This window comes from Podarcis muralis, chromosome Z (assembly GCF_964188315.1).
Source record: "Podarcis muralis chromosome Z, rPodMur119.hap1.1, whole genome shotgun sequence".
Taxonomy (NCBI): Eukaryota; Metazoa; Chordata; class Lepidosauria; order Squamata; family Lacertidae; genus Podarcis; species Podarcis muralis.
Genome location: NC_135673.1, coordinates 2897862 through 2910717, shown reverse-complemented (window position 1 = coordinate 2910717; position 12856 = coordinate 2897862). Strand labels below are relative to the sequence as shown.

The window sequence follows — 12856 nt, the reverse complement described above, 5'->3', positions numbered from 1 at the left end:
AAGCTTTCTTCCCTTGTTTGCTATATTTTTATCCCACTTTTCAGACAGTTTGTGGTCTTCCAAAGCGGCTCCCAGATAGAGGGAGAAGGAGAGGTTGACCTCACTCAAGGAAAAGAGAGTGGAGGGGAAAGGGAGAGAGGCAGGAGAAATTGGACTTCATGGCTAGAAGCAAGTGGGGATCTGCAAGGGGCCATCGATGCCCCGGTGGGGGCAGGCAGATCTTCCAGTGCTGGTTTCCAGGCTTGAATAGCTCTGTTTTCCTCTGGCCAATGGATGAGATCCTAATGGTGTGACCCCGCTGAAGAAAGGCTACAATGTTTGGGACTTTTTAGCGTGGAGATTTTCTGAGAAAGAGGTGGCATGACAGAAGTTTAGAAAATGATGCATCTATGGAAAAAGTGGGCAGAGGACAGCTTTTCTCCCTCTCTCATAAGATTCAGGATGGATTACCAAAAAAAAGTGTTCCTTCAGGCAGCACAGCAAACTCGCTCCCATAGACGGCAGTGATGGTCACCAACATGGCTTTCATGCTTATAAATATAGGATTGGACATATCCATGGAGGACAAGGCTTTTGGTGCCTACTAGCTCTGCGGGACGCGGGTGGCGCTGTGGGTAAAAGCCTCAGTGCCTAGGGCTTGCCGATCGAAAGGTCGACGGTTCGAATCCCCACGGCGGGGTGCGCTCCCGTCGCTCGGTCCCAGCGCCTGCCAACCTAGCAGTTCGAAAGCACCTTCGGGTGCAAGTAGATAAATAGGGACCACTTACCAGCGGGAAGGTAAACGGCGTTCCGTGTGCTGCGCTGGCTCGCCAGATGCAGCTTGTCACGCTGGCCACGTGACCCGGAAGTGTCTTCGGACAGCGCTGGCCCCCGGCCTCTTGAGTGAGATGAGCACACAACCCTAGAGTCTGTCAAGACTGGCCCGTACGGGCAGGGGTACCTTTACCTTTAGCTCTGCTCTGCTTCCATAGTCGAAGGCAGGAAATGCTTCTGAACACCAGTTGCTAGAAACTATAGGAGGGGAGTGTTGCTCTTGTGTTCAGGTCCTGCTTGTGAGTTTCCCATTGGAGAATCTGCTTGGCCACCATGAGAACAGGTTGTGAGTGGAGGACCCGCCACCCGCATAGGATTATAATAAGACACAAAGACACATTATTTTTGGTTAATGGACAAACCACAACTTTATTGGTTATAGCATGCGAGTAGTATTGGCTTAGGCATTGGATAAAACAGCAATACATGACTCCACCCGACTCAGCAGGGAGTCATCTCAGGGTTGACAACCAGTAGGAGGAGCTTGTTGATGCAAATACAACTGGAAGCTTCCCATTATGTCACTGGGGGTCGTGCCATGGCTCGAGAGCCAGTGTGGTGTAGTGGTTAAGAGCGGTAGTCTCATAATCTGGTGAACCGGGTTCGCTTCCCCGCTCCTCCACCTGCAGCTGCTGGGTGACCTTGGGCCAGTCACACTTCTCTGAAGTCTCTCAGCCCCACTCACCTCACAGAGCATTTGTTGTGGGGGAGGAAGGGAAAGGAGAATGTTAGCCGCTTTGAGACTCCTTAAAGGGAGTGAAAGGCGCGATATCAAATCCAAACTCTTCTTCTTCTTCTAGCCACCAGCAGGGCATCGGACAGGATGCATGACCACCGGGCTCCTGTAACGGAATACTCAAAAGAGGAGGGGTAGATGATGGCCATACCCAATCCTCCAACACAGTACACATATTCCAATGCCTAACTGCCAATACCAGAAAATTGTGATGAGTTGCTACGAGGTAGGCGAAGAAACCAAGAGGACAGGTTGCTGGACCACATAGGTCGTTGGCCTGATCTAGTAGGATCTTCATATGTTCTTATGTCCTTTACTTCTGCAGCCCCAGGACAGCTGGCAGTTGATGCCAAGTGCCTTTCTGGCAAGGAGCTCCCTGCAGCTTCTGATGTATTGGGCCAGGTGGGGATTCTCTTGCAATGGGTACAGTCTCCTGGCATTCCCTGGCCCATGACAGAAGCCACTGTGTGCTTTCCTTCTCCTCTAATTCTTAGTCCATTCTTAGCCCCCAGCAATGGACAAGGTGCTTTGTAGTTATATGAACATATAAAGTCAGGTCCCAGCTCCAAGAGGCCTACAGTCTAAAATTTGACAGTGGGAGGAGGCAGGAGAATGAGGAGAGGAATATCTGTGGCCTCCTTCCCCGCCTCCTCCTCCTCAGAGCTCGGTTTTCAAACATAACGTACAGCCAGAGAACACAGATTCCTTGCAAGGGGCCCATCGCTAGTTTGCGAACTTCCTTCTCCCTTTCTTGCGGTTTGCTCTGGATAAAACTGCAATTAAAGCTGCTTAGATGATAGCTGGATGGGAAACACCTGAGCTCATTAAGATAATGAGAGTTCTTTGGCAGATGCAAAGCAGGGAAGGGACAGGTAAATCCAGTTCCACCTCACTCTGCAGAAAAACACCACCCCTTTCGGAGAACCAGGAGGTGTCAAAATCTCCCTGCCAATGGGCTGCACAGCACTGGAGTGTCAGGTGATGAGGGAACCGGTCTTTCATTGGCCGTGTTCACTTTTGAGGAGAAATGGGGTTCATCTGCAAAGTTCTGTGCTCCCTTGCTGTTCTCCTGGCTTGGCATGCAGACAGGTCTTTCTAGCCTTGCCAGACCTTCCTCAGTCACTCCCTGACTTCCACCTGAACTGACGGCAGCCAGATTCACTTGGGGAGCCCCTCTGCCTGGAGGCTGCTTCTGGGCTGCGCTCCCCCTTACAGCAAGGAGAGTACCGGCAGCCCCTTTGCTGCCTACCCTGGACGGCTTTCCACCTTTCCTGGCTCAAACGGCATTCCAGCGCCAGGTACCGAATTCCATTCCAGCGCCTGATGAAGTCACCCCCTCCCACTGCTCGGCTTGATAGCTGTCCAGGGTGCCATGGCATGGGGGTCTCTGACGGCCACCGCTGCTTCTCCTCTTAGGTGAGTTGTCTCTCAGGAATGTTTGGTCAGGCTTTAACTTTTGCAGATGTAGACTCTGTGCAACCCAGCCTCCTCCTCCTCCTGCTCCCCGTTCCTGGCTTAAGTTTCCTGCCGAGGTGCCCGTAGGAGATTCCTCCACTGCTTTTGCTAACCAGCTCCAGCTGGCTCCCACAGACCCCCCCATGCCAGACCTCTCCCTCTCCCTCCCCCTTTTCTTTTCTTTCCTCTTTCGGCTATTGGTGCTGCTGCTGCTGCACACTTCTACCTGAGCTGCCTGGGATGGTTGTTGACCTGAATTTTCAGCTAGAAGAGAAGCACAGCTGATGCCGGCTCATATCTGAATGAATTAGAACTTGATTTTGTCAAGTCTGCAGGCCTGTCAGCCTGCCCCGTCTCTGCCATTTTGAAGGACAATGCCATCCCTGATTGGCCTTCCCAGCTTGGCCTTCTGATTGGCTGGAAGCTGGTCATACCTGCAAGCTTTTCCAGTTCTGGTCAAATCTTAGCCTGTGACCTCATGTCACCTCTGATCTACCCTGATTGGCCCAACTTCTCCCATTTTCTCTGTTTCCAGAGTCGCTGTGGTGCAGACCAATAGGCAAATAGGCAAGCAAGAAACATAATCAGTACCTTGAATAATCTTTCTTTTCCTTTATTGTTTTATTTAAGTGCTATATCCCGCTTTCCTTATAGATGCTTGTTTGGACTTTGTTTCTTTGAATGTTTGTTAAACGTACAGAAATTATTGATTTTTTGAAAATAGTGATAGGTAAAGGTAAAGGTAAAGGGACCCCTGACCATTAGGTCCAGTCGTGGCCGACTCTGGGGTTGTGGCGCTCATCTCGCTTTACTCGCCAAGGGAGCCGGCGTACAGCTTCCGGGTCATGTGCCCAGCATGACTAAACCGCTTCTGGCGAACCAGATCAGCGCACGGAAACGCCATTTACCTTCCCGCCGGAGTGGTACCTATTTATCTACTTGCACTTTGACGTGCTAGGTTGGCAGGAGCTGGGACTGAGCAACGGGAGCTCACCCCGTCACGGGGATTCGAACCGCCGACCTTCTGATCGGCAAGTCCTAGGCTCTGTGGTTTAACCCACAGCGCCACCTGTGTCCCATATTGATAGGTACTTGTTTTAAATAAATAAATAAATAAACAAGGTGGCTGACTGTAAAATGATCAAACACAATAAGAATCAAACTGAGGGTGAGAAAACATACTAATGCAGGGCAAATATATATATAATCATTTCAACAGAACTCCCAAACCAATAATACTCAGAAAAAGGAGTGAGGGAAAATAATGAGGGATGAACAATATATATCTGGCTCACATTGCTTTTGCATGTGTCTGTTCTGTCTCATTACTGCACCACCCTGCAAATAATCATGACAATAAATAATAATTCACATGAAACCTCCATATTAAATTAGTATTTCAACGCATAATTTCTCCCTAAATGCACATTTCTAAACACATTCTGAAGGTATTTCTAAATTGTAGAGCTCAGAAAGGTTCAGAAAGGGGCAGCCAAAATGATCAAGTGGGTGGGTGGGGGGGAATGAATGTAGCATTTGGGACTTTTTTAGCTTGGAGAAGAGGCGAGTAAGAGGCAACATGATAGAAGTTGTTGTTGTTTTTTAATTATGCACGTCATAGAGTTTCTATCCCTCTCCCCCTCTCTCTTAACACTAGAATATGTGACATTTAGGACAGATAATAGAAAGGATTTTCTTGAGACATTGCATGCTGTGGAACCAGTGTGAGAGCCAGTGTGGTGTAGTGGTTAAGAGCGGTGGACTCGTAATCTGGTGAACCAGGTTCGCTTCCCCGCTCCTCCACATGCAGCTGCTGGGTGACCTTGGGCCAGTCACACTTCTCTGAAGTCTCTCAGCCCCACTCTCCTCACAGAGTGTTTGTTGTGGGGGAGGAAGGGAAAGGAGAATGTTAGCCGCTTTGAGACTCCTGAAGGGGAGTGATAAAGTGGGAAAGCAAATCCAAACTCTTCTTCTTCCTGCAGGAGGTAGTGATGGTCATCAAGTTGGAGGGCTTTAAAAGAGGATTGGGAAAAATTCATGGAGGAGGGATATCAATGGCTTCTAGCCATAATGGCTGTGCTCTGCCTCCACAGTCAGAGGCACCTGTACAGTGCTACCTTGGGTTACAGGTGCTTCAGGTTACAGACGCTTCAGGTTACAGACTCTGCTAACCCAGAAATAGTACCTCAGGTTAAGAACTTTGCTTCAGGATGAGAGCAGAAATCGCATAGTGGCAGCAGGAGGCCCCATTAGCTAAAGTGGTACCTCAGCTTAAGAATACTTTCAGGTTAATTCAGAACGAATTAAGTTCTTAACCCGAGGTACCACTGTACTTCTGAACATCAGTTGCTGGAAACCACAGCAGGGGAGAAGAAGGCTCTTGCGGTCAGGTCTTGCTTGCTGGTTCCCCACAAGCATCTGGGTATGGACCTGATCCAGCAGGTTCTCCTTGGGCTCTTATATTATATCTTAAAATATAGTTCTTTAAGATGCAGTTTGGTAGCCCTTAAACTGACAACTGCACCTCAAAATTCAGGAAAGTGATAAAACCAAGAGAGAATGCATCGTGATCTTTGTGTTCAGTTCTCATTCAGATTCAGATCAGTTCTCATAAGAATTTGCTTTGACCAAATCCCCCAAGCAGCCCTGGAAAGCTGCATATTGAGAGATGGGCACTGGCTTGGCCAACCCGAAAGGCTTCCTTAAAGAGCAAGGTTTTGACCATGGAAGCTCTGCATTAGACCCAGCTGGTCATTAGACCATGGCATTGCTGTAACTTGATGGAAACACAAGTAAAAATGCCAGTAAATAATACATTGGTGGATGTTGCTTAGGACAGTAGCTTGCTCAGAAACTAGGTAAAAGGTAAAGGTACCCCTGCCCGTACGGGCCAGTCTTGACAGACTCTAGGGTTGTGCGCCCATCTTACTCAAGAGGCCGGGGACCAGCGCTGTCCAGAGACACTTCTGGGTCACGTGGCCAGCATGACATCGCTGCTCTGGCGAGCCAGAGCCGCACATGGAAACGCCGTTTACCTTCCCGCTAGTAAGCGGTCCCTATTTATCTACTTGCACCCGGGGGTGCTTTCGAACTGCTAGGTTGGTAGGCGCTGGGACCGAACGACGGGAGCGCACCCCGCCGCGGGGATTCGAACCGCCGACCTTTCGATTGGCAAGCCCTAGGCGCTGAGGCTTTTACCCACAGCGCCACCCGAGTCTCTAGGATGAGGGGGTTATTCAAAAGCAGCTGGCAGGGGCCAAATTCTGGGTGGCGAATTCTTTTTTGTGTGTCTTCTTTTGCCCTGTGCTTTTGGCAGCCTGGTTTCCTGTTTTCTTTGCCCAGTTGTGGCCATTCTGTGGGTTAGAAGGAGAGAAAACCTTCGGGCATAAGGGCTATAATCCCTTGTGAGCAACTTTCCAGGGGCCACATGCTGCTTGAGGGCCAAGGCAAAGGGAAAAGAAGGGAGAGCAATGGTGGCTGTAACCTTTACCTTATCACAGCAGGCTTCATTCCACAAAAGACGCAGAAGTTTCTACATACGCAAGCAGACAAACATATACACACAGCCAGGAGTGATGCTTCATTGCCTTCTACATGTGCTATGTCAGGAAAATTTTGGGCATCACATGGCAAGACAGAGCCTCAAAAAAAGGGTGCTGTCCCAAGTCCATATTCAAAGCATGTTGGCACTTCTGTCTCAGCGACGTCAATGCTGGCATGGCCATGTCCACAGAATGGAAGATAGCAGGACCCTCAAGGATGGGCTTGTCTTGCCAAATGCAAGATGTTTCTTTTAAAATTAGATTCAGAAGCAATACAAACGCATGTGAGTGTGAGAAGATTACAGATTTTATTCCCAAACAACAAACAATACAGGCGAAACTCGAAAAATTAGAATATAGGGGGAAAGTTCATTTATTTCAGGAATTCAACTTCAAAGGTGAAACTCATAGATGGGATAGACTCATGATATGCCAAGTGAGATGTGTCAAGCCTTGATTTGTTATCATTGTGATGATCGTGGCGTACAGTTGATGAAAACCCCAAATTAACAATCTCAGAAAATGAAAATATTCGATGAAATCAGCAAAACAGGGATTGCAAATCGAGCAAGATTGGACCTCTGAGAAGTAGAAGCAGATCTCGCTTTGCATGTCATGAGTCAATCTCATATATGAGTTTCACCTTTGAAGTTGAATTCCTGAAAGAAAGGAACTTTTCCACGATATTCTAATTTTTCGAGTTTCACCTGTATATACATTACAAAGCAAGCCCTTCAACCTACCACTGGGAAGCCCTGAAGAAATGGCGAAGTGACCGCCAGGTAGCCTTCATCTGCACAGCTCTGCAGCCAACAGCCTGTGCGTGAACTTCCACTGCCATGCTCAAAACATGGATGAAGAACACATTCCAATGAGGCTAGAAAACACTCAAGAAAAGTGCAAAGCAGAGCTTGTAAAGGCTGTTTCCGTGGACTCAGTCCCAAGGGCTCGGGGAAGAGGCCTCGGGGGATACACTTGGCACCCGAGCCCATCTCTGTGGCTCCCTCATTTTTAATCTCTATTGCTTCACACTTTAGAATTGTAGAGTTGGACTGGGGCCCCAAGGGTCATCTAGTCCAACCCCCTTCAATGCAGGAACCACAGCTAAAGCATCCATGAGAGATGGCCAGCCAAGCTCACTTTTAAAACCTCCAACGCAGGCGGCTCCATCGCTTTCCACTGCCGAATGGCTCTTACCATAAGAAAAGTCTTCCGTTTAGTCAGGATCTCCTTTGTCGTCATTCGAATCCATTGGTTTGGGTCTTGGCCTGTGGAGTGACACAAAACAAGCACGCTCCATCTCCCAGGTAACAAGCCTTCAGGTGCTGAAAGATGGCCACCATTTCATCTCTCAGTCTCAGTCTCATCTCCAGGCTAAATGTGTGCCCCTTGGGGTGCCCATAAGCCTGGCTGCCTCCCATTGCCTCTCAACAGTAGACCTTCTGCATCTGGTCTACCACCTCCAGGTGAGGAGGTCCAAGCAGCAGCAGCAGCAGAAGTAGCCCTCCCTTCTCTGACTCTGTGTAATCCCTTTACAAGGAGGGTTTACTCTGTCAGGAAGGAGCTGATCTTGCCTGGGGTGATGAGGTAAATGCACAGCACTTGCATTTAAGATGCGGAAAATTAACCTTTCAGAGCATTGGACACATGTCTCAAGAAAGCAAAAAAAAAAAAAAAAAAAAAAAAAGGATGGAAAGTGCTAATTGTTACCATTAATAGGTGCCAATGGGGCATAACAGCATTTAAATGTGTCCTGCAGTAGCATTTCCCCAGCCTGCCATTTCCCTAGAAGCTGAAATGTTTCCTCCCCTTAAAACCTGAAATGTGAGCACATAGACTTAACCCTTTGCTTTCGGGGCTGTTTTCTCTTCGGGAGAAATTTGCAGTTCTACTGTGCAAATATGTATGCATTCAGGTGTTTATAGCAGCGGCAGCTCCTCAGTACCCCAGACATGGGCCTTAGCTCCATTCTGCCAGGTTCTGTACAGTCTCAAGCAGAAACAGGCAAAGTTTGGGTGATAGGATGCTGCCTTGTCCAGAGTTGGACATTGGTCCATTGAGCTCAGTACTGTCTACACCAGGAGTAGCCAACCTAGAATTGTAGAGTTGGAAGGGCCACCCAAGGACCATCTAGCCCAACCTTCTGCAATGCAGAAATCACACCTAAGGAACCCCCGACAGACAGCCATCCAACCTTTGTTTAAAAACCTCCAACGAAGGTGAGCCCCCACTTTCCAAGGTCATCCGTTCCACTGCTGAACTCTTGCCATCAGAAAAGTCCTAAGAAGAAGGGCCCTGCTGGATCAGGCCAGTTGCCCATCCTGTTCTCACAATGACCAGCCAGATCTCTGTGGGTGTGATGGCCTGGGACCTGGGCTCAGACTCGGAACCAGAGGAGTCTCAGTCTGCACCGGATCTTTTGCCTCAGGCATCACCTGAACCAAGTCTGGGGCCTGATCCTGAAGAGTCCCAGTCTGCACAGGTTCCCCTGCAACAAACACCAGCTGGGCCGAGTCAGGGGCCTGAGCCTGCCCTGGCTCCAGATGTGGGGATTACCTTGTTGCCTCCAGCTGGGCCATCGCTTACAGCTGCTCCACTACTGGTTGGGTCGGGGAGGCTGAGGCAGCCTCTGGGTCTAGGAACCCACCGACGTCTCCCGAGCTGCAGAGACTGAGGTCTGAGAGAAGGAGAGACCCGAGTACTCGCAGGAGTGCTCGCCTTTGGGTGAAACAGGGAGGTGAATCACCGGGGGATCAGGACCGGCCGCTACCTCAACAAAAATAAAAGGCTGTCGGACCCGGCCCCAGGTTGCGGGAGCAACAATGCTGTATGCTAGATCCTGTACCTGTCCTTGCCTGGTTTCCTGCCTCGTGTCCTGCCTTGGCCCTGTCAGACTGACTCCCACCAGAACCTTCAGATTCTGGTCCAGTCCTGGACCGCGTTTTATGGGTTACCCCCGGGCCCAGCACAGTGGGAAACCAGCAGGCAGGATTCGAGCACAAGAGCATCACTCTCCCCTGCAGTGGCATTTGGAAGCATTGCTGTCTCCCAACTGCAGAGCATAGCCATTATGGCCATTGATAGTTCTCTCCTCCATAAATTACTGTTAATTCCGTTTTAAAACCATCTAAGTTGGTGGCCAGCACTGCCTACTGGGAGAGCAACTTCCATAGTTTGTGCTTCATGAACAATTACTTCCTTTTCTCTGTCCTGAATCCTCTAACATTCATCTTCATTGAATGTCCATGAGTGCTTTGATATACAACAGGCTCTCCTTACATTCTTCTGAAATACAAAGCCCCAAACAACCTGGACCTTGAATACTTAAGGGATCGCCTCTCTGCACATGTCTGCCTGTGAGTTCAGATCTTCTGGGGAAGCCCTCATTAATGCCACAGTGCTAGGAATTGTACCTTTGGTAATAAGGCAGGGGTGGGCCTTTTCTGTGGTGGTTCCCCCACTCTGGAATGCCCTCTCCCACCCTGAAATTCAGTCGACACCTGCAGTAGTGCCATTTGGGTGCCTGGTGAGAAGTTGGCTGCTTGTTCAGGCCTTTGGGCATGACTGCTGCTGTTATCTGATGCCGATGAATTATTTTGATTGCATTTTCTCTGAGGTTTAAACTGAGTCTTCGTTGTTATGTTGGGACCCGCCCAGTGATCCCGGTATGTGAGGCAGGATGCAGAGAGCCAAAATCAAGTAAATTCAACTCTGCATTCCCTGGCAGTTTTTCCTGGGGACCAGCCCCAGCTGTTGTCTCATGGGTTGCGGAGAGAGCAAATGCGTCTGTGAGTCTGCCTTGCTTGAGCTTCAGGGCCTCATTCTCATTCCCTTGTTTTTTGGGACTGTGTTTATTAGCAACTATATCCCAGGTACAAGGCGCCGTCGGCAAGGCAGCTTGTTCTTGCAGGAGGAGTTGCCCTTTCCAAGGTATTCATTAGGGGATGTTTCCTTGTCCTGCACAAGCAGACAGTCCTCCCAGCAATTTGCAGATTATACCTTAATTTGTCCACTTATTGGCTTGAGATCACAGCAGATTCAGGGGTTTAGCACTCTGGGATGGCATTTGCCATCTAGCGAGTCGATGGCATGTTATTAACTTAAAACCCTCCAAATCTCTCAGTAATGATACAAGTGGCCTCAGATTCCAGAGAAGTTAACAGTCTGTAAAGGAGGGATTAGTGGCATGGGGTTGAGATATGAAAGGAGATCCCGTTCCGGGTTTAAAAGAGAAGGAAGGGGCTTTATTATCACATGGCACAAATGCCAGCTGGGCAGAATGAGCGGGCCGCTGGGAGCCAGGGCTCTGGCTGAGGCTTCCAGGCCTCTCAGCCAGCTCACCTGCACTCTTCTGATTAAGGCGAGCCTCTGGAAGATTCACACCACTAGCTTTCAAGGGGCAGAGCCAAAATGTATTTCTGGAGCGGAGAGTTGTTTCTGCAAGCCTTTTGATACTTGAGCATGCCACTTAGGGGCATGGCCATGTAGCAAGAGCAACTGAGAGGATACCAGCAAACCAATGTTTGCTGATGGTACTGTTGGGTCATGTTCTAGCCAATCAAATTGTTGTTATTTCTATGGCACATTTTCTGCAGACCAGGACTCACATATTAAAAACGGCACTGATAAAATGCAAAAAGCTAAAAACATGTTAACGAACAATAAAACATTAATAGAAGTGTGTGTGTGTGTGTGTGTGTGTGTGTGTGTGTGTGTGTGTGTATGTCTCATAGAATCCTAGAGTTGGAATAGACCACAAGGGCCATCGAGTCCAACCCCCTGCCAAGCAGGAACCACCATCAGAGCACTCCTGACATATGGTTGTCAAGCCTCTGCTTAAAGACCTCCAAAGAAGGAGACTCCACCACACTCCTTGGCAGCAAATTCCACTATATATATAACAAATCTGTTAAAATGCAGTGAAAGCAGAACGGCACTATTAAAAGCCCTTTCCTTAGATAACAGCCAGTTCCCAAAGGCCTGTCAGAACAAAACAGTCTTCCCCTGTTGGTGGAGGGACAGCAAGGAGGGAACCAGTCTGGCTTCCCAAGGGAGGGAATTCCAGAGCCTGGGAGCAGCCCCATCAAGATCCAACATGGGACCTGAGATACCCGTATTTTTCGCTCTATAACACGCACCCGACCATAACACGCACATAGTTTTTAGAGGAGGGAAATCCGTAGGTATGCCACCTGTAGGCATTCCCTCCATAACACGCGCAGACATTTCCCCTTACTTTCTAGGAGGAAAAAAGTGAGTGTTATGGTGCAAAAAATACGGTAATTGCTCAGTGCGCTGTCCTTCAAAGGAAATTACACCAGTGCAGCACAGCCCAGTCCCATCTCACTTCCCAGACTCATGAGGACCAGACAGCAAGGCAGAACTTGCAGATCAACTTGATGTGGTGATGGCCACCAACTCGGATGGCTTCACAGTGGTACCTTCAGTTACAGATGCTTCAGGTTACATACGCTTCAGGTTACAGACTCCGCTAACCCAGAAATAATACCTCGGGTTAAGAACTTTGCTTCAGGAAGAGAACAGAAATCGCACAGCAGTGGCGCAGCAGGAGCGGGAGGCCCCATTAGCTAAAATGGTGCTTCAGGTTAAGAACAGCTTCAGGTTAAGAACGGACCTCCGGAATGAATCAAGTTCTTAACCCGAGGTACCACTGTATTGTATTATTTTATGCACTGTTGCTTGCCGTTGTTTTATTGATTGTAGTTTCGAAATTATTTAGGTTAGGGACATGGGTGGCGCTGTGGGTTAAACCACAGAGCCTAGGACTTGCCGATCAGAAAGTCGGCGGTTCGGATCCCGTGACTGGGTGAGCTTCCCGTTGCTCAGTCCTTGCTCCTGCCAATCTAGCAGTTCGAAAGCATGTCAAAGTGCAAGTAGATAAATAGGTACCGCTCCGGCAGGAAGGTAAACAGTGTTTCCGTGCGCTGCTCTGGTTCGCCAGAAGCGGCTTAGTCATGCTGGCCACATGACCTGGAAGCTGTCTGCCGGCTCCCTCGGCCAGTAAAGTGAGATGAGCGCCGCAAAACCAGAGTCAGTCACGACTGGACCTAATGGTCAGGGGTCCCTTTACCTTTACCTTTTACCTCAGGTTACATATGCTTCAGGTTACATATGCTTCAGGTTACAGACCTGGTTACAGGTTACAGACCTAACCCAGAAATAGTGTCTCGGGTTAAGAACTTTACCTCAGGATGAGAACAGAAATCGTGTGGTGACAGTGGGAGGCCCCATTAGCTAAAGTGGTGCTTCAGGTTAAGAACAGTTTCAGGTTAAGAACTGACCTCCGGAA

At 49.0% G+C, this 12856-nt stretch overlaps 1 protein-coding gene across 11 annotated transcripts in view; it reads left to right on the top strand.

The window, feature by feature from the left end:
* Window positions 1-12856, top strand: part of DAB2IP (DAB2 interacting protein) — a 314536-nt gene that overhangs the window by 74883 nt on the left and 226797 nt on the right. The window contains exon 1 of one of the 11 annotated variants that reach the window (XM_077922170.1): window positions 2573-2965. The exons of the other annotated variants lie outside the window; for them this stretch is intronic. The gene's annotated coding sequence lies outside the window, so the exon portion shown is untranslated. Of the gene's footprint in view, window positions 1-2572; window positions 2966-12856 lie in introns of those variants that run through there. 11 annotated transcript variants of the gene reach the window in all.